The sequence below is a fragment of the Schistocerca serialis genome, chromosome 1 (assembly GCF_023864345.2).
Source record: "Schistocerca serialis cubense isolate TAMUIC-IGC-003099 chromosome 1, iqSchSeri2.2, whole genome shotgun sequence".
NCBI lineage: Eukaryota > Metazoa > Arthropoda > Insecta > Orthoptera > Acrididae > Schistocerca > Schistocerca serialis.
Genome location: NC_064638.1, coordinates 307028266 through 307049564, shown reverse-complemented (window position 1 = coordinate 307049564; position 21299 = coordinate 307028266).

The window sequence follows — 21299 nt, the reverse complement described above, 5'->3', positions numbered from 1 at the left end:
TTGTTCAAAATTGCTGCCTCAATGGCTCCAACGTTACAGCTGTTGTCGGTCGCCCGGACCTTCGCGAAACACTAAGGTTAAATATTTTCAACATTTCGCGGCCCTGTCAGCAACTGTATAAATATTAATTTTAATTTTAATAATCAACAGCCTCAGTTGCACCGTTTACCTAGAATTTACCTAGGTTTCAGTCGGGATAACCCAACCTTCTTCAGAATAACAGTAACTACCGTTTGTCCATGGTGGACATCGTCAACTTGAAACTACAAATCCATGAATTATCTGTACTGGAACAGTACAGCACTTGTGGCTGCCGCATCGCGGTCGCGAAGTGGGGCCGAGGCAGTTTCAAATAATTTTTTATAGTCTGACGATAATATATGGATTTGTAGTTTTAGCTTGACGATGTCCACTATGGACAAACAGTAGTTGCTGTTATTCTGAAGACGTTGTGTTATCCCGACTGAAGCCTAGGTAAACTCTAGGTAAACGGTGCAGCTGAGGCTGTTGATTATTAAAATTAAAATTAAACAGTAAGGTTCACACGGCCCTGTTGAAGTAATGCACTCTCCCTGGAGACAGACCTACGGCCCATACAGTCGTCCCCCACATGCCACACATGTTACTATGAATTTTTCTTCGTTTATGCCCTTTGGCCCACAAATATCGAACTATACTTCGCGGCTCTTTACAAGTTGACGACAGTAACATGCGCGCCATGTTTGTTTCGTAGTTCAGGCTTCTCTCGCTAGAATTTCAAATGAAAATAAAATACCCTCGGTAGTAAAAACGTCACACTATATCATCGCGAAATTTCAACTTTCCACCTGCAATACCAGGAGAGAAAAAATATTGTGTTTTACTTTCAGATCTTCCCTCGTATACATGCAGACTGAAACGATGAGTGAAAATTTGTACAACTACTGGAATTCTGGCGTGGATCACCTGCTTAAAAAGGCACTAATCACTACACCATCTTTGCACAGCGGCAGCATGGACTACTCTGGCACGCCCCTTCCTCACCCAAATTCCTGTTCAAGCGTCAGCTCACTTGATATTTACCTAAAGACAAACAGCATTGCAGAGGTTCTTCAACTGTATTGTAACAGCACCTCAGCAATGAATAAATTGAGGGATCCTGCCTCAACACTGTTGTTTTAATCAAACGAAACTATGTGGTTCCAGAGATTTTTCAACTGTCAAACATCTATGATGCATGTGTTCAGACTGAAGAGACGAATGAAAATTTGTTCGAAGTCTGGGATTCAAAAACAAGGCCTCCTAGTACTGATTGGTACAAACTTTCATCTCCCGCTCAGAAAAACCAATACAACTTGAACTTCTATTTACATGACGTATATCTTCATACGACATGTACATTAGTATATTCTGCAGAAATGTAGTGGGCACAAGGTCCGCCATGGGCCCTGATAACTTGTTCCGCGCATGATGGCGTCGAGGTATATAAGGCGCGAATGGCGCCCTATGATATAGCCATACATGCTGCATTCACTTGGTTCCAAAGTTCCTCTATGGTGGTGGTCATTGGGTGGTTTCACCATGCCCTACAAATTTTCCATTGGCCACAAGTCTGGTGGTCTGATGGACCAGTATACAAGACCTGTGACAACAAGAAGGCACGGGTTCGTGCAGCAACAGGTGGTCGTGCATTGTTTTGCTGAAAAATGGCGCCTGGGGTGCTATGCAGAAAGGGTATGGCTACGGGTCGCAGGATGTCATTCACGTAGGTCACACTGGCCACAGTGCCCTGGACACGACCCAGCTGCAATTTATGTCTGTACCCAACAGCACCCCAGCCCCATCCCACCCTAAAGCCTTGAGTTGGCGCAGTATGTCTTGTGAGAATGCAATTACTGTGTTGGCGCTCGCCCTGCCTGCGATTAACCAAAATGCGGCTGTCATTTTCAAACAAACAGAACCTGGATTCGCCCAAAAATCCTATCTGATGCCATTACTGTCTCCAGAGAGGTCGTTCCATACACTATTGCCGTCTAAAATGTTCCTACACATTTCTCAAAGGTAGGCAGAGAAGTGGACACCCACGTAACTAGTGCCGTGATAAATGGCGACGCACTGTCACGCCTGATTGTTGCGCCATATAGTTTCCATTGTTGGCCAGAGCCGAAGAGGATGCAGATCTGTCCTGCAATGGCTTTCGGATGAGGTGTCGATCTTCTCGGGGGGGGGGGGGGGGGATCTGGGTGGTGTGGCCTCTGACCTATCTCGCCTTCCGCGAACCATTCGGCACACACCCGTTGTACTGCAAAAACACATCGTTCCACACGAGCAGCAATTTCCCGGATGGATGCATCACATTCTCTCATGCCAGTAATGCGCTCTCTTTCAAAGTCGCGGATTTGACGGTACGGTTCACACATGTACCTGTACGTCTACTAATGTCTCACCGTTCCATTACCTTCGGTTTATATCAACAACGAGAGCCGCAGACACATTTTATCGGTAGGTGGTGTTGCGTCGCAATATCGGTGTTGACCTTGAATTCGTTGGCCGACATGGTTCAAATGCTTATCACTTCTGCACAACATATTATGAAACTTCCCCTTTGTATGTAAAGAATGACAGTGCTGGTAAAACTCTTACGATATTTGATTTTCAAACAGCTGAGGAAAACTGAATGTACTTAGACAGTTCTCTCTTTACTTATTCTGATCTTACTAAACTGACACACAATATTTTTAGCGCAACGCAGTCTGACTTTCAATAATCCCTACAAAAGATGGCTCTGACTAACAATAACCTATACCTTTAATGAATCACTTACCTCACAAAAATCTTCGTGACTCGAACTACTGCCATACAGCGAGCGCCAATACTGACAGCTAAATAAAAGTTTCTAACTACTGAAGGAACTAACTACTGATAGGCATAGTTAGCAAATGAAAGATTTTGATAGAGAACAAACAATTTATTTACCTTATATATATATATTTTTGTGACATCCAATTAAACACATTTCCTTTTTCTGACAGACACACGTCCAGATCTTCCGCTCATAGTAACCTCTCAAAACTCTGGCATCTCACTCCCCACATCCACGACTGCTGGCATCTCACCTCCAAGTGCCCAACGCTACGCGCTGTTCACATCCAACTGACCAACACTACACAAGCGAATATTCCAACAATGAATCCAACCAACCACAGACTGCACACAGCGCAGCCAGCGATTTTCATACAGAGCACTACGTGGCGTTACCATCATAAAAACCTAAACAGCCTACTTACAATATTGATGTACATGTCCTGTGGATATGAACGTCCTATATCTAGTCGTTCAAGGTGTTCAACTTTCTCTGAACATGAATGTAAATATAGATGTTCGAGACTTGAAAAGGTCTCTGGAACCATAGTTTCATTCGATTAAAGCAACAATACCGGGATATCATGAAGGATCCGCGATTTTATTCATTGCGGAGGTGCTATTCTTGTACAGTTTCAGAGCCTCTGCAATGCTGTTAGAGTTTGGGACGAATACCAAGTGAGGTGATGCGTGAATGGGAGTTTGGATAGAGGAGGAAGGCGTGCTAGGGTAGTCCGTGCAGTTGTGCAAAGCCACTGTGCCAGGGTGGCGTACTGATTAGTCCATATGCCTAGCGAGCAGGTGACCCAGGTCCGAATCCCGGCCTTGGTACAAATGTTTATTCTTTTCTTCAGACTTCCTATCTATATCAGACTACAGAACGTTTATTACGGCTCTTTACCTTTAACACCATTCTCCACCGGTCCTTGCCGAACTGCCGCACTCGTCCTCCAGACTGCTTCAGCTTCTCACACCACTGCCACCACGTCACAATTACGCTAGCAGCTCTGTCCCTGGACCAGCGCCCGCTGCCTAAGCTACTCTTTTCACTCCTGTACCCCAATACACAAATCTTGGCCTCTGCCTTCTTGTGATTGGCTGTCTCATAAACAACCACAGTGACTAGCTAGCTGTCATTGATCACTCAGATCCCTGCTACATCATTGCCTCCCTTGCCCTTCCAGAAGAATTTCCCGGTATAAATGTGGCCTGGGAACCATAACTATTACTGTCAGCGGGAAGGTGACATTTCGCAGCTGCTGACACACCTCTATTCTCGGTTTGCCTCCGATTTCCCACAGCTGCTCTGGTTCCACAGCGACTCCAGGGCTCGCAAGGCGTCTTGGCAAATACTTCTAAGATCGTGATTCTTGAGTTTCTCCCGGCGTATTTGATAATCAAAGTGTCCACGGGTGTACTGCCGGTCTACAGTGTCCAACGGGCACAATATTTCGGCGATCATACATGTCGCCATCATCAGGTGAACTGACAGACTGAGATCCGTACGCTATGGCTGCTCAGAGGGAACTGGGTTCGGTCGCGGCGGCGGCCGATTTAAATACCCTCCGCCCGCGGCGCGCTCCCTCCGCCGTCCGCGCCCCGCGCCACGGTCGCGCAGTGGAACAGATTGCGACGGCGTCTGAGATGACGGCGGTGTGTGGGCTCTGTCCGCCGTGGTCGTCACAACTATACGTCTGCTCGATTTACTCCTGATTAACCCAATCGCTGGTTCCCAAGCCTTGCTAAGATTATAGCCACAGTCACGGTTTATGAGGTGGTCATTGGTGCGAAGTTCGATGGCCTCTCTAACAACGCTGTCCCAGTATCTCGACGTCTGTACCAGAATCCTCGTGCATTCATACTCCATAGCGTGATTTTCCAACAAACAATGTTCAGCGACCGCCGACTTGCTCGGATACATCAGTCGAGTGTGCCTCTTTTGTTCACGGCATCGATCCTCGACGGTACGCATCGTCTGACCAATATACGACTTGCCACATTGCCACGGAATCTGGTACACGCCGGCCTTCCTCAAACCGAGGTCATCTTTGGCGCTCCCCACCAGTGCACGAGTTTTATTCGGAGGACAAAACACAGTTCCGACCCGGTGTTTCTTCAAAATGCGAGCGATTTTCCCCGAGAGTGCCCCTGTATATGGAATAAACGCAGTGCCTACCTCCTCCCTCGTGATTTCATTCATCTCCACAGGTTGTGCTGTAGTGGTTGGGCGGAGAGCACGTTGAACCTGCCACTCTGAGTACCCATTTTTTCGAAATACAGTTCTCAGATGTTCCAATTCCTGGGGTAGACTCTCTGCGTCAGAGATAATGCGCGCCCTATGTACTAAAGTTTTAAGTACCCCATTCCTCTGTGAAGGATGGTGGCAGCTGTCTGCGTGCAAATACAGATCACTGTGCGTTGTCTTCCGATACACCCCATGAGCTAGGGTGCCGTCAGCCCTTCTCTTGACCAAGACGTCAAGGAAAGGTAATGTACCCTGTTTCAGTCTCCATAGTGAATTTGATGTCTAAGAGCGGGTTGAGTTCTCTGTATCGAGCGTTCCCAGGGCCCTAATGCCCGAGCGAGCGGCCAGGCACCCTTTCCATCGCCGGAAACCATTATCTATGTAATTGTTCCCCTGAGAAGTAGCAAATTTCCCACCGTCTTCCTTGGACTAAAGCATGATCAATACATCTCCAGACTACATTTTAACTAAATGAGCGGTCACAAAAGATGTAGCTGTTAGGATTTAATCCAAACAAACGTTCACAGAAAGTATTAAGAAAAGGCAAGTGATTAAGCTCAAGGGTTATTTTTATAAATTCCACGTCGGACCTCAGCTCATTTGAATTATTTTGACAACACCACTTCTGCCTCTTCTGAGGTCACCTTGGCGTTCTTTTATGAGGTCAACACTATTCATAGTCCGACTGATGAATTTTCCTTACATTTTCTTTTGTAGACTTTCTCTTCCAGTTATCTCCGGAGGAAAAAAATATAAGGAGGTAAAACATATTATGTATTTTCAGTTGCGAATGTGGACAACTATCAGCTGGATAATGGAATGAAGATAATGAAAATTTGTGCCGAACTGGGACTCGAACCTGTATTTTCTTCTTTTTGGAGCGACCTTACCATGTTTTCCATTTTTTCATTTTGTTCGATATAGTTTGTTGCGTTTGATCTGGGCGGACGTCACAAGACATCCATTCAAGTTGTTCGTTGATTCCTTGACTCAGTTTTTTTTATTACAGAGAGCACGCAGCCCTCTGACCGAACACGGTGAGCTACCGTGCTTGCGCCATTAGGCTATCCAAGCACGACTCATGGCTAGACCCAAATTTCCATACGTCGTAACAGTTGTCTACAGCCCGTACTCATACATCGGAGATATTCTACTTGAAAGTCACTTGCACAGTTTCGGGGCATAAAGACGACATTGCAGTGCCTATTTAGAATTAGGATATAATGTGATACAGGATAATGCATGTGATTCCACCGGTCCTTGCCGAATCACGTAATATGCTCCGTAGGACAGATGACCGTCGGCGTGCGTGGGCTGAAATGTCTGAAAGCAAATACCCTGCAACAATCGTCGGAAGGGTCCAAGCCAGAGGGCATTCCCCAAGTGATATCGTCATTCTGGAATTCACAATGGATCAACGACAAGTATACCAACATCTGTGCTCGTGGACCACGTCCATCTTACATGCAGTTTGTTTTTCCTTGGCATGATGGCATCTACCAGCAAGGCAATGGAACGTGTCACACAACTCGTGGAGTACTTCATGGTTCAAAAAGGTAAAGGACGAGTTTACCATACGCTCCTGGCTGCTGAACTCGGCAGATTTAAGCCCAACCGAGAAGCTGTGGGACCACCTCGGTCGGGCTGTGTAATACACTTTCCAGTCACATTAATATAAGCACGTGTCATAAGCGTTATTAGTGCAGTGCGGTCCGCTGCCAGACGTTCAGCAAGAGAGTCAGTGTGTTTTGGAAGCTACTGACTGGGATGTGGAGCCACGCAGATTCCAGTGGCTTGGCCAGCTGGGCTAGGTTTCTCTATAGAGGATCTATGAACGGTACAGCCACATCGAGGTGGTCCCACAGATTCTCGACTGGATTTATATCCGGGGAATTTGGTGCGCAGAGTGCTACAGTAAACTAATCGTGCTGTTCTTTGAACGAAACATGTAAACTGCGAGCTGTGTGACATCTCGCAGTGGCCTGCTGGTAGATTCCATCGTTTATATGAATGCGTGGTGTCTGTTCTTTCGGACATGTATTCATATGACTCATACTCCTACCTGTATATTGGATCCATCTTCTTCAGTATGGATTGCACAAATACGTCCGATCTCCTTGGGAATCTCATAGAAGCGAACATAAGAGTCAATGGACAGAGACTATGGGCAGGCTGAGCTCAGTGGGAAAGTGAATCGGCAGTGAAGCGTGCCGAAATAGCAACTGAGGTAACGCTGTGTCCCGGATGGCGCAGTGGTTAACGCACCTCCCTAGTAAGCGAGAGATCCCAGTTTCGAATCCCGGTACTCATTTTCACTCGTCGCCTCTGATTCTGCATAATGTGCTGCTGCAGCTGATAGCAATGATCCCATACAAATTCCATCGTGCCGAGAAAAATCAAACTGCATGTAGACTTGGACATGATCCTCGAGGATAGACGCATACTTTTGTTGAACCACTGCGCCTTCGAGAATAACGAAAACATTAACAGACCATCCACATGGTCATCCAAATGGGTACTAAAAGAAATCCGATAAATTTTGGGTTTACGATAAAGCGCACAACTCTAAGGGCTGTCAATTAAATTTAATACCTAGGAATTGCAGTTACGAGCAACTTAAATTGGAAAGACCACATAGATAATATTGTGGGGAAGGCGAAACAAAGACTGCGCTTTGTTAGCAGAACACTTAGAAGATGCGACAAACCCACTAAAGAGACAGCCTACATTACACTTCTCCATCCTCTGATGGAATACTGCTGCTCGGTGTGCGATCTTTACCAGGCAGGATTGACGGAGGACGTCGAAAAAGTACAAAGAAGGGCAGCTCGTTTCCTGTTATCGCGCAATAGGGGTGAGAGTGTCACTGATATGATACGCGAGCTGCGGTGGCAGTCACTGAAACAAAGGCGGTTTTCTTTGGGGCGAGATCTATTTACGAAATTTCAATCACCATCTTTCTCTTCCGAATTCGAAAATGTTTTGTTGACACCAACCTACGTAGGGAGAAATGATCATCATAATAAAATAAGAGAAATCAGAGCTCGAACGGAAAGATTTAGGTGTTCCTTTTTCCCACGCGCCATTCTAGAGTGGAATGGTACAGAAGTAATAAGAAAATGGTTCGATGAACCCTCTGTCAGGCACTTAAGTGTGAATTGCAGAGTGACGATGTAGATGTAGGTTCCCTCCTCCAGCCTAGTAACTTCTGACGATTGTTGCAGGATGTTTGCTTTCAGACGTTTCACGCCGTACACGCCAGAAGCCGACGGCTCAATGCAGGATAAAACGTGATTCTTCTCAAATGCCACTTGTCGCCACACAGTGGACGTCTAGTTACGGTATTGGCGTGCAAATTCCAGCCTTCCTCGCCAGTGAACAGCAGTCAGCATGGGTGCATGGTGCCGGTCCCCGCTGCAGAGGCCCATACGCAGCATCGATCGCTGAACGTACACATCTCCACATCCGTCGTTCACCCCCGTCATCTACGGTCCGTGGTGAACCACAGTTGCTCAGCGCGTTTTGGGTAGAGCATTTTGACCGCACAGTATACTTCGTCCATGGCGCCATGTGAACAGTTTTCAAACTGAAATGCTTCCAGCAGCCTTCCGAAAGACAATGATCACGGCCTTTCGGACGTCAGATGAAGCGCTCCGTTTCCGCATTACAACAGCGACTGCACTGTTTTCTGCGCCCCTCCGAAACGGGACCTGTCTACACCTACATCTACATCCATACTCCGCAAGCCACCTGACGGTGTGTGGCGGAGGGTACCCTGAGTACCTCTATCGGTTCTCTCTTCTATTCCAGTCTCGTATTGTTCGTGAAAAGAAGGATTGTCGGTAAGCTTCTGTGTGGGTTCTAATCTCTCTGATTTTATCCTCATGGACTCTTCGCGAGATATACGTAGGAGGGAGCAATATACTGCTTGACTCTTCGGTGAAGGTATGTTCTCGAAACTTTAACAAAAGCCCGTACCGAGCTACTGAGCGTCTCTCCTGCAGAGTCTTCTACTGGAGTTTATCTATCATCTTCGTAATGCTTTCGCGATTATTAAATGATCCTGTAACGAAGCGCGCTGCTCTCCGTTGGATCTTCTCTATCTCTTCTATCAATCCTATCTGGTACGGATGCCACACTGTTGAGCAGTATTCAAGCAGTGGGCGAACAAGCGTACTGTAACCTACTTCCTTTGTTTTCAGATTGCATTGCCTTGGGATTCTTCCAATGCATCTCAGTCTGGCATACGCTTTGTCGACGATCAACTTTATATGATCATTCCATTTTAAATCACTCCTAATGCATACTCCCAGATAATTTATGGAATTAACTGCTTCCAGTTGCTGACATGCTATTTTGTAGTTAAATGACAAGGGAACTATTTTTCTATGTATTCGCAGCACATTACACTTGTCTACATTGAGATTCAATTGCCATTCCCTGCACCATGCGTCAATTCGCTGCAGATCCTCCTGCATTTCAGTACAATTTTCCATTGTTACAACCTCTCGATACACCACAGCATCATCTTCAAAAAGCCTCAGTGAACTTCCGATGTCATAGACATGGTCATTTATCTATATTGTGAATAGCAACGGTCCTATGACACTCCCCTGCGGCACATTTGAAATCACTCTTACTTCGGAAGACTTCTCTCCATTGAGAATGACATGCTGCGTTCTGTTACCTAGGAACTCTTCAATCCAATCACACAATTGGTCTGATAGTCCATATGCTCTTACTTTGTTCATTAAACGACTGTGGGGAACTGTATCGAACGCCTTGCGGAAGTCAAGTAACACGGCATCTACCTTTGAACCCGTGTCTATGGCTCTCTGAGTCTCGTGGACGAATAGCGCGAACTGGGTTTCACACGACCGTCTTTTTCGAAACCCATGCTGATTCCTACAGAGTAGATTTCTAGTCTCCATAAAAGTCATTATACTCGAACATAATACGTGTTCCAAAATTCTACAACTGATCGACGTTAGAGATATTGGTCTATAGTTCTGCACATCTGTTCGACGTTCCTTCTTGAAAACGGGGATGACCTGTGCCCTTTTCCAATCCTTTGGAACGCTACGCTCTTCTAGAGACCTACGGTACACCGCTGCTAGAAGAGGGGCAAGTTACTTCGCGTACTCTGTGTAAAATCGAACTGGTGTCCCATCAGGTCCAGCGACCTTTCCTCTTTTGAGCGATTTTAATTGTTTCTCTATCCCTCTGTCGTCTATTTCGATATCTACCATTTTGTCATATGTGCGACAATCTAGAGAAGGAACTACAGTGCAGTCTTCCTCTGTGAAACAGCATTGGAAAAAGTCATTTAGTATTTCGGCCTTTAGTCTGTCATCCTCTGTTTCAGTACCATTTTGGTCACAGAGTGTCTGGGCATTTTTTTTTTTTTTTTGAGCCACCTACCGCTTTGACATAAGACCAAAATTTCTGAGGATTTTCTGCCAAGTCAGTACATAGAACTTCACTTTCGAATTCATTGAACGCCTCTCGCATAGCCCTCCTCACACTACATTTCGCTTCGCGTAATTTTTGTTTGTCTGCAAGGCTTTGGCAATGTTTATGGTTCAAAATGGTTCAAATGGCTCTGAGCACTATGGGACTTAACATCTAAGGTCATCAGTCCCCTAGAACTTAGAACTACTTAAACCTAACTAACCTAAGGACATCACACACATCCAAGCCCGAGGCAGGATTCGAACCTGCGACCGTAGCGGTCGCGCGGTTCCAGACTGGCAATGTTTGTGTTTGCTGTGAAGTTCCCTTTGCTTCCGCAGCAGTTACCTAACTCGGTTGTTGTGCCACGGTGGCTCTTTTCCATCTCTTACGATCTTGCTTGGCACATACTCATCTAACGCATATTGTACGATGGTGTTGAACTTTGTCCACTCATCCTCAACGCTATCTGTACTTGAGACAAAACTTTTGTGTTGAGCCGTCAGGTACTCTGTAATCTGCCTTTTGTCACTTTTGCTAAACAGAAAAATCTTCCTACCTTTTTTAATATTTCTATTTACGGCTGAAATCATCGATGCAGTAACCGCTTTATGATCGCTGATTCCCTGTTCTGCGTTAACTGTTTCAAATAGTTCGGGTCTGTTTGTCACCAGAAGGCCTAATATGTTATCGCCGCGAGTCGGTTCTCTGTTTAACTGCTTAAGGTAGTTTTCAGATAAAGCACTTAAAAAAATTTCACTGGATTCTTTGTCCCTGCCACCCGTTATGAACGTTTGAGTCTCCCAGTCCATGTCCGGCAAATTAAAATCTCCTCCAAAAACTATAACATGGTGGGGAAATCTACTCGAAATATTATCCAAATTATCCTTCAGGTGCTCAGCCACAACAGCTGCTGAGCCAGGGGGCCTATAGAGACATCCAATTACCATGTCTGGGCCTGCTTTATCCGTGACCTTCACCCAAATCATTTCACATTTCGGATCTCCGTCAATTAATTTCCTTCGATACTATTGCACTTCTTATCGCTATAAACACGCCTCCCCCTTCACTGTCCAGCCTGTCTGTGGTTCTTTCACAGTGACGTCGAACATAAGTGATGTTCACATTACTGTCATTGGGCCGTGTATTTTGATCTATGCACTAACATGTATCAGCAAATATTTCTTAGGAATATTAATTGTTTCCTTGCTGTTGTGCTGACGTATTATGCGATGGAGGCAGAGTGATATTCATATATATATCCATGTCCCACATGCCACCTTGTGATGTAGTTTTTGTATCCCTGTCACTTCCCTCCTTTGTTGTTCCGATCTAGAAAGTTGTTTGGGAAGAACAATTTTTGAAAGGCATCCTTGAGAGCTAGACTCTTCCTTTACTGTTGTCTTCACAATATTCTTGCGAGCTATTCGCAGGGTGAAGAAATATTGGTGTTTACTCTTCTAATCTACATCTACATTTATACTCCGCAAGCCACCCAACGGTGTGTGGCGGAGGGCAGTTTACGTGCCACTGTCATTACCTCCCTTTCCTGTTCCAGTCGCGTATGGTTCGCGGGAAGAACGACTGCCGGAAAGCCTCCGTACGCCCTCGAATTTCTCTAATTTTACATTCGTGATCTCCTCGGGAGGTATAAGTAGGGGGAAGCAATATATTCGATATCTCGTCCAGAAACGCACCCTCTCGAAACCTGGACAGCAAGCTACACCGCGATGCAGAGCGCCTCTCTTGCAAAGTCTGCCATTTGAGTTTGCTAAACATCTCCGTAACGCCATCACGGTTACCAAATAACCCTGTGACGAAACGCGCCGCTCTTCTTTGGATCTTCTCTATCTCCTCCGTCAACCCGATCTGGTATGGATCCCACACTGATGAGCAATACTCAAGTATAGGTCGAACGAGTGTTTTGTAAGCCACCTCCTTTGTTGATGGACTACATCTTCTAAGGACTATCCTAATGAATCTCAACCGAGCACCCGCCTTACCAACAATTAATTTTATGTGATCATTCCACTTCAAATCGTTCCATACGCATACTCCCAGATATTTTACAGAAGTAACTGCTACCAGTGTTTGTTCCGCTATCATATAATCATACAATAAAGGATCCTTCTTTCTATGTATTCGTAATGCATTACATTTGTCTATGTTAAGGGTCAGTTGCCACTCCCTGCACCAAGTGCCTATCCGCTGCAGATCTTCCTTCATTTCACTGCAATTTTCTAATGCAGCAACTTCTCTGTATACTACAGCATCACCCGCGAAAATCCGCATGGAACTTCGGACACTATCTACTAGGTCAGTTATATATATTTTGAAAAGCAATGGTTCCATAACACTCCCCTGTGGCACGCCACAGGTTACTTTAACGTCTGTAGACGGCTCTCCATTGAGAGCAACATGCTGTGTTCTGTTTGCTAAAAACCCTTCACCCAGCCACACAGCTGGTCTGATATTCCGTAGGCTCTTACTTTGTTTATCAGGCGACAGTGCGAAACTATATCGAACGCCTTCCGAAAGTCAAGCGTATGGTATTTGAATGTCAACAATAGGCCAATCCACTAGCGCCTCCGTTGTTTCGCTTACCACTAGAGTTGGGTGACAATCTTCGTGGTGCCTTCGCGCTTTCTAAATGAAATGCGCTACTCCTCTATGGATCCTTTCTGCGTCCTCTATAGATCCTTTCTGGAAAGGATTCCATACTGAGGACCCGTACTAAAGTGTCGGGTGAACAAGTGTTTCGTAAGCTACCTCCCCCACGGGTGGCCCTAAAAACTACAGGTTTCTTCGAATGAGTAAAAGTTGTAAGGAGCGTGTCAAAACTCTCCCTTACATTGAAAACAATATATCCAACTTAACGCTATTCTTTGCTTTGTGCAAGCACTCGGATATCGATAGTAAAAATCTGAGGGCTAAATATGGGAGTGCGAGTCTAAGCATTGTTGTGAGAGTGTCGGTCGATAGCTCGGAGACAGAAGACGTGTCACGCTGCCCTCATATCGGTGATGGTTAATATTACCACACCCAAGGCCTGATTTCATTTATATAGCCAGGAGAGATTTAGATGGCTTCACTACGCTTGAAGATGGAATTAAAGGTAAAATTCGCACGCACAGCACAAAAGCAATTGCAGGGTTAGGCTCGTGATTGTTAGTCCGAGTTTACAATAATCCCATGTTTTGCTTGTCAGTTAAAGAAGCCTTCTTATCCTCCAAATAATAATTATTCTCCACATCTAAATAATATGCTGTGGTTATTAAATTGAAATAATTTTTTAATCTGGTACTCAGCCATTATTTATACCTATGTCAGTGTAATTGTTATTGTCTGTTATTGGTTATGGGTCATGATGATTCTGAAGTTTTAAATAGACTTAATTTATGAAATCCCTTCTCACAAGTTATTTAGTAGTTAACAGGACCTAAGCAAACTCCTTTTTATTAAATCCATCCTTAGTAACAATGAGCTTTAGCCGCTGCTTCTGCGGAATTGGTTGCATAAACGTTACACAGTCTGGCAACTGCCTCTCGTAAAATTAGTTGCGCGATGTCGTTCCACTTTAAATTGCACCGTGCGCCTACTCACACATTTAATGAGTATGACTCTTTTCAATTATATTCGGAAATCATGCAATAATGGGTCTTTCTGCCTACCTATCTGCAAGGCGTTGCATTTGTTTGTGTTCTGAGTCAACTGCCAAACCTTACACCAAGCGTTGATCCTACGCTTTATTTCTGCATTTCTATACGATTTTCTAGCGTTGCGACTTCTCTGTATACAACAGGATCATCAGCGAACATACCGATGGAATTTCCGTCACTAGTCACTGAGTGATTTTCGTTCACTGATGAGACAAAAGCCGGCCGATGAGGCCGAGCGGTTCCAGGCGCTTCAGTCTGGAACCGCGCGACCACTACGGTCGCAGGTTCGAATCCTGCCTCGGGCATGGATGTGTGTGATGTCTTTAGGTTAGTTAAGGTTTAAGTAGTTCTAAGTTCTAGGGGACTGATGACCTCAGATGTTAAGTCCCATAGTGCTCAGAGCCATTTTTGATGAGACAAAAAATTATAAACACGTGCTTAATAGCGTGTCGGTCCACCTTTCAAAAGCAGCGCTGCCTCGATTATACGTGGCATGGATTCGTCAAGTGATTGGTTGGTAGGTTGCAGGAGGTATGTGACACCACATGTCTTCAAACATATCACCTTACGAGCCGTTGGTTGGGTTGCTCGGTGTTGGCGACCGATAGTGTCCCAGAAGTGTTCAATCGGGTTTTTCGATCAGACGAATCTAGTGGCCAAGACGTCACCGTATGTTCACTATCGAGCACCTCAAAGCACAGTAGTACGACTCTAGACTAATGAAACGGACAGTTATCCTGCTGGAAGGTGCCTTCGCCGTCGTGGAAGTCACCAGGCACGAAGGGATGGAGCTGATCCGCAATAATGTTCGCGTAATTCACACCTCTCATGGTGCCTTCGACTACTACTACTACTACTACTACTACTAGTCCGCTGGCAGGACAGGTGAATGTCTCCCGTAACATAATACTGCCGCTGCGAGACTGCCGTCCGTGGTGTGGTGCATGTTTCAGTCAGGCTTTTGCCTGGATCACAGTAAATCCAGACACGACCATCGACTTGGTGTAACAACGAAAGAGATTCATCTGACCAACAATCGCAATTGAAGATATTGTTGAGTCAGGATGGAATTCATGGAGATCGTCTAGTGCAGTGCCACCATCAATATGTGCTCAACAATGAACTCCAAAACACTTTTGCCTGCACCAGCTTCGTACAGTGTTGTCAAACCCGCAAAAGTTCGCCACCTGTGCTGCTTTACAGAGCTTACAAGTCCAGCATCTCCAACTTCTGTGGCAGTGCATGGACGTCCTGCTCTTCTTTCACCATCCTTGAACCAGTCTTCATAGAAGGCTCACGACATTACCACGCGAACAGCAGACCAGCTTCGTCGTTTCCAGTCACTTGGACCATAATTATTTGCCCTTTGTCACAGTTGCTTATATAAGACGTTTTTCCCATTTGGAGACCGTGTTGTCACTATAATGATTATTCATTCGTCTCTGCTCAGCCTGTATATGAGAGTCGATCAAAAAGTTTCCATTAGAGGGCGTTTCTACAGCGCATATACGACACAACCCGACTCGGATGCGTCTACTTAAGCACCGCCATGTAGGCGCAGAATTAACGTGGCAAGCGCGTCCTTGCCATGTGCGTTCGCTAAATGTAAAAACGTGAACTATGGCGATGTTACTACTGAATTCGTAGAAACAGGACCAACGTACTGTTAAGCTTTTCTTGGCTTACTGGTACAGATCCACTGGGAAATGAAAAATGTGTATGGGGCAGCATGCCTGTCAAAAACCACCACTGTGGAATGGTGCTCTAAGGCGTGCTGGTACTGCAAGATAACGCACGTCTTCATATGGCAGACGTCTACTCCAACGGAGGTGGGAGACCCTGGAATACTCGCCCCACGGTCCTGATCTCTCCCCATGCGATTATGAAGCCTCTCGTCTCTTAAAAAACGCCTTGAAGGGTCGATTTTTCCTGTCGGACGAGACAACGCAGCAGACACTTACAGAGTTCTTCAGTAGCAGCACACGGTATTTTACCAAGCGGGTATCTTCAACCTGGTGCAACGGTAGGATGATTGCCTCAGTGCTCAAGGTGACTTTGTCTAATTCACATACCAATTCTGACAGTACGGACTTCGAACGAAGTCTTTTTGATTCCCTCTTATGGCGTGACTTGCCCGCAACGCCACTGCGCAGTATTCATTCTCGTGATGGACAGTGGTCATAACACTTGATCTAAATGGATAAAATGGCTCTAAGCATTGTGGGACTTATCATGTGAGGTCATTAGTCCCCTAGACTTAAAACTACTCAAACCCAACTAACCTAAGGACATCACACACATCCATGCCCGAGGCAAGATTCGAACATGCGACCGTAGTAGCCGCGTGGACTGGAGCTCCTAGAACCACTCGACCACAGCGGCTGGCTTCACTTGATCTCATCAATTTATTTTGTGATAAGTAAGACAAGAGAGACAAGAAAGAAAGTTGGTAGGCGAGTTTTTACATGCGAAAGATGATGTCTATTTAAATTTCGCGCCGGTCGCATAAGAGTGGCCTTGGTAGCGTCACTGTGAGGAAACAAGTCTGGTTTGCTTTAAATACACCCTTTAACGGTCGTGAGCGTTAGTTACCTTTGAGACTGAACGTCGTAAGTTAATAATGTTAGTCAAGAATACCTGTAAGGCGACAATGACGCCATTATTAACACCTCACTGAGTTTGAACGAGGTTGTGAAAAATGACTGCGAGGAACTGGATGTCCTTTCTGCGATAATGCAAAAAGTTTTGGAAGGAACATAGGCCCTGAAGTCAATTGCTGGCCGCGGTGGTCGCAAAAAGACCGGGTTCCAGACGGCCACGTGACACTACCGAGGGCGAAGACCATCATGTTCGGCGTACGGCTCTGGCGCTTCGTACTGCATCTGCAGCAGAAATTTGAGGAGCAGTAGGCACCACAGTGATACAACGAACTGTTAGAAATCGGTTACTTCGAGGACAGGTCCGAGACAGACGCCCTGGAGCGTGCGTTCTACTGACCCCAAACCCCCACCGTTCGCTACTTCAGTGGCGTCAAGGGACAACTCACTGGAGGGCAGGGTGAAGGTCTCTTGTATTTTCTGATGAAAGCTGGTTCTGCCTCCGTGTGTTGGTTAGGAGCAGGCCAGCTGAGGGCCTGCAACCAACCTTTCTGCGTGCTAGACACACTCGACCTACGCCTGGAGTTATGGTTGTGAATGCGATTTAGTACGACAGCAGGAGCACTCTCGTGCTTATCCCACACACACACTCACTGGAAAATTATACGTCAAACTGGTGATTAGACCTGTTGTGTTGTCGTTTATGAAAAGAGTCATATGGGGTGTCTTCAATCGGGACAGCGCTCACCCACATACCGCTGTTGTAACCCAGCATGCTCTACGGAGTGTCAGCATATTGGCGTGGCGCGCTCGATCACGAGGTCTGTCTGCAATCGGGCACATATGGACTATCAGCGGACGACAACTAGCATTAACCGTCCCTGTATCGACCGACCAAGTGCGACAGACATGGCACTTCATCCCACAAGCTGGCATCTGGTGCACGTACAACACAATGCATCCACATTTGTACGCTTGCATTCGGCAGAAGTGATGTATTTGCATTGACATTTCAGTGGCTTATCTCGCGCTTGCACTAACCCGCGATCTTAGAATATTAATCGTTTAAATATAATACCTAGACAAATGTATTCCCGAAATTTAATTACACTACATTATTTTTAGTGGTGCGATTTTTTTCCATATACACTGCTGAACATTAAAATTGCTACAGCACGAAGATGACGTGCTACAGACGCGAAATTTAACCGACAGGAGGAAGATGCTGTGATATGCAAATGATTAGCTTTACAGAGCATTCACACAAAGCTGGTGCCGGTGGCGACAACTACAACGAGCTGACATGAGGAAGGTTTCCAACCGATTTCTTATATACAAACAGCAGTTGACCGACGTTGCCTGATTAAACGTTGTTGTGATGCCTCGTGTAAGGAGGAGAAATGCGTACCATCACGTTTCCGACTTTGATAAAGGTCGGATTGTAGCCTATCGCGATTGCGGTTTATCGTATCGCGACGTTGCTGCTCGCGTTGGTCGAGATCCAATGACTGTTATCAGAATATGGAATCAGTGGGTTCTGGAGGGTAATACGGAGCGCCGCGCTGGATCTCAACGGCCTCATATCACGAGCAGTCGAGATGACAGGCATCTTATCGGCATGGCTGTAACGGATCGTGCAGCCCCGTCTCGATCCATGAGTCAACAGATGGGGACGTTTGCAAGACAATAACCATGTGCAAGAACAGTTCGACGACGTTTGCAGCAGCATGGACTGTCAGCTATGAGGTGCCATTGGTTACACGTCTCGGTCACATCTAGTTCGCATTGACGGCGCTTTGAACAGTGGACGTTACATTTCAGATGTGTTACGACCCGTGGCTCTACCCTTCATTCGATCCCTGCGAAACCCTACATTTCAGCAGGATAATGCACGACCGCATGTTGCTGGTACTGTACGGGCCTTTCTGGATACAGAAAATGTTCGACTGCTGCCCTGGCCAGCGCATTCTCCAGATCTCTCACCAACTGAAAACGTCTGGTCAATGGTGGCCGAGCAACTGTCTCGTCACAATACGCCAGTCACTACTCTTGATGAACTGTGGTATCGTGTTAAAGCTGCATGGGCAGCTGTACCTGTACACGCCATCCAAGCTCTGTTTGACTCAATGCCCAGGGGTATCAAGGCAATTATTACGGCCAGAGGTGGTTGTTCTGGGTACTGATTTCTCAGGATGTATGCACCGAAATTGCATGAAAATGTAATCACATGTCAGTTCTAGTATAACATATTTGTCCAATGAATAACCGATTATCATCTGCATTTCTTCTTGGTGTAGCAATTTTAATGGCCAGTAGTGTATAATGCGAACAATAGTATTCCCTACTATCACCAACAAAAAAATGGCTCAGAGCACTATGGGACTTAACTTAGAAGTCATTAGTCCCCTAGAACTTAGAGCTACTTAAACCTACCTAACCAAAGGACATCACACACATCTATGCCCGAGGCAGGATTCGAACCTGCGACCGCAGCGCCTAGAACCGCTCGGCCACCCCGGCCGGCTTATCACCAACAGTGTTTATTCAAAAGATATCCTATTTAATTCCCTTCACATCACTGTTGGGCTTTCGCATGACTGTAACTACCTGTTACTATCCTTCCATCACACCTATAAAATTTGGTGCCTGCTGTTATCCTTACGCAGGATAAGGAGCAGTATCACCTGACAAAGTGCATGCTTGCTCTGACAGATTATAACGCTCAGACGTTAGTAAAGCCGCGAATCGCTCACCATACATACAAATTGGTGGCCGAGGAAAAGAACATGATTAAATAAACAATGCCGGTAGCTTTACCGTCGGGCATTACCTCGCTCTTAGCGAGATAGATTTTTCGTCGCTCGAAGTGCTGCTTATGCGGGCCGTGGGCTAATCCCGGAAATTCGCGCCTTCCCCAGGCACTCTTTGTCCTCGCTAGATGGCAGCAGGGGAGGGAGGAGACAGTGCCGCAGGCCGGGGCACGGCCAGGGGACGGGCCCAACGTAATTACGAGCCTTTTATTTCCCGCGGAGGCTAGCAGGCGGCCGGCGCACCTTCCCGGCGCCCACGGCCCGCCGGCGGTCGCTGGAAGGGGGCGAGTCGGCTGGAACGGCGGCCCTGTTTCGGAAATTATTTTTCTCCCCTTTTTCGCGCTGCGGCCGCGCCGATAACCTCGTTACCCGCAGGCAGATTGGGGGGCGAGCAGCGGCAGCGCGGAGGACGCAGAAGCGCCGGAGGACGCCCTGTTGACGACGAGCGGCGATCGGGACGATGTCCGCTGTGCAGAAAATTTCTCCCACCGAAAAACATTCCGGGGGGAGGAGGGAATCTGATTACGTGAAAAATTCCTCTAATAGCCCAGCATCAATTTCTGGCAATTTAGAGCAAGAAATTTTACAACGCCGCCACGACTTCATTTACCTTCGTTTGGCATGCTGCAGACGTCGGCGTCGATCAAATATCTTGTTTTATCATTTACTAATCAATCTACCGAACTACTATTTCATTAAGTCTTGGTTCCCAGTTTCTTTCTTTCTTTCTCGGGGTCTTTGTCCCGCTCCAACGCGGAGTCGGCTTTGTTAGGACGGATTTGGCATGTTAATGTTTAAGCCTTTAAGGGGTGGCCGGATGCCCTTCCTGACGCCACCCCGAACCCCCCAGGATGGAAGTAGTGTACCCCAGCTGACTGCGTCGAGTGTAAGCCATGGAATAGTGTGAACGTTTTCAAATGTCTGCGAGTCGTGTAACTGAGGCGGAACTTGGGGACCAGCCCGGTATTCACCTAGCGGAATGTGAAAAACCGCCTAAAAACCACATCCAGGCTGACCAGCAGCCCGGTCCCCGTCGTTAATCCGCCGGGCGGATTCGATCCGGGGTCGGCGCGCCTACCCGAGTCCAGGAAGCTGCGCATTAGCCCTCTCGGCTACCCTGGCGGGTTAAGTCTTGGTTACCAGTCGAAGACACGAATTATGTACAGATGAATGAAAAAACTGGTCGAGCTCTAGATTTGGGGAGATCAGATCGTGTTCTGGAGAACTGGAGGAGCACGCGAGGCAGAACAGATACTATGACTTATGTTACAAGGAGCCCTTTGAATGAGAGGTGGCAAGAGACGAATGAGTTTACAGCATTTGACGCCCCACATATTGTCTCCCATGCAACCACAATATTGATAGCTAATGGCAACAGAGGGAGGGACTGGATGTAGCCAATGCTGAACACAGCATGAGGTTGACCTGCTTATTCGGCGACTAAGTCACAACAGTGCTATAGTGCTAATGGTGTCTATACAAAGCAGAGCAACGGGAACGATAAACAAAGCAAACATTGGATTATACGTACAGCAATGGTTGCCGAAACTGACATTACTTCAGAAAAGAACCCAAGAAATTTAGCAAGGTGTGAAAGAAGTGGCAGATGATATCTTAGCGTTTCTGCAAGACTAATCAGTGGAATGTGTGGTGTCGTATACGCTCTACTGTGCGGACGATGTACATGAGGATACAA